Source organism: Ambystoma mexicanum, chromosome 6p, assembly GCF_040938575.1.
Source record: "Ambystoma mexicanum isolate Mex_15411 chromosome 6p, UKY_AmexF1_1, whole genome shotgun sequence".
NCBI classification, from domain to species: domain Eukaryota; kingdom Metazoa; phylum Chordata; class Amphibia; order Caudata; family Ambystomatidae; genus Ambystoma; species Ambystoma mexicanum.
In genome coordinates this window covers 563,388,481-563,389,948 of record NC_090935.1, presented here as the reverse complement: position 1 = coordinate 563,389,948, position 1,468 = coordinate 563,388,481, and the positions used below count along the sequence as shown (strand labels likewise).

Sequence of the window (1,468 nt, the reverse complement as noted above, 5' to 3'; positions counted from 1 at the left end):
GAAAAGGCTGTTCCACCATATTTAATTTTCATATATTGTTTGGGTTCAAGATGTATGTCATTGCTAGACCTCAGTGTTCCTTTTGGTCTGTAGATGGAGATTTATTTTGCAGGAATTCTGCTTTTAAGCATTTAATTGCTCTGTGAGCAATACAACAGGTTTTGAAATAGATCCTTTCTTGACTCGTAGCCACTGTAGGGATCTTATTGCTCCTATGATGTGTTCTATCTTGCTGACTTGTAGGAGTTGTCTTGCTACTGCGCTCTGGATCCATTCTAGTTTTTTGGTGTGGTTGTCTATTCTTAACATGACCAAAGAGATCATGGCAAGTGTTATGTGTAGGAAGGTGAGAAGGGGTCATATCTACTTAATAATACATTGGTGGATGAAGCATTGCTGTACTATTGCACTGACTTGAGTTTCCAGTGATAGGTCATTGCCCATCAAAATTAGGAGATTTTTAACTACACTGGATGTTCAAGTCTGGTTCCCATTTGAATAGGCCATGGTATATGAGGTTGTATAGAGAGGTTTCTGGGTGTGATCATGATTTCAGTTTTATCTGGGCTGAGTTTAAGGTTGTTGTTGCTCATCCATGTGTTGATTTGCGAGAGGCAGTTGACAAGGGTTTGTTCTATTTCCCCGCTGGTACTGATTTTCATTTTTTTTCTTTTTTTTTCTTTATGGAACGCTTCACAAATTTGCGTGTCATCCTTGCTCAGGGGCCATGCTAATCTTCTCTGTATCGTTCCAATTTTAGTATATGTGCTGCCGAAGCGAGCACTGCTGGTATTGATTTTCCAGATGGTTTGAGTACCATCTGCATAGTTGTAGCATGTGAGTCTGTGTCCCTTAATGAGTTTAATGAGTGGGGGTCATGTAAATGGAGTAATTGCAGCATATGGTTTGGCTTTCACTCTTATTAGTGCTCATTAGAGGAGTAGAGATTAGTCCAGGACAACAATACGAATGTGAACAAAATACTTAGATTCTTGCAGTGAAGCATAAGTGTTGCATAACAAATGGTGGGCTTCAAGGGCAGTTCACATTTTAGACGGTGAACACCCCAAGTGAAATGCAGCAGTCCCACCAGACATTGGGGAAAAGGCATAGCTTTCTTCATTTTGTTTCAGGGCTACTTCACTGCCTCTTTCGTCAATTGCAAACCTGTACTCCTCGGCCTGGAATGGAAAATGGACATGCCAGTTTCGAGCTCGGTTTGGACGGCCGTTAAATAAGCCAATGCTTAAACCCTTTGCCAGAAAACAGGCATTGATTAAGGACTGTTGCTGTTGTCACTGATGTTATTCACTTGCAATGCTCTGCACCTAACATAGGAACTTGTCCAACAGTCTACATGTGTTTAATTAATGTGTCAATCCAAGCATCACAGTATTTAGTTTTTACTTTGACTGAGCGCCGTTCTCATCTTTGGGTAGCATTTACTCCAGTGATGAGCTCTAATAAG

The 1,468-nt window shown here is 40.7% G+C and overlaps 1 non-coding gene across 1 annotated transcript; it reads right to left on the bottom strand.

Moving 5' to 3' along the window:
* Positions 1-677: 677 nt before the first annotated feature.
* Positions 678-784, bottom strand: LOC138512374 (U6 spliceosomal RNA). Its single transcript, XR_011281216.1, has one exon. It is a non-coding gene; the product is annotated as a U6 spliceosomal RNA (small nuclear RNA).
* Positions 785-1,468: the final 684 nt, after the last annotated feature.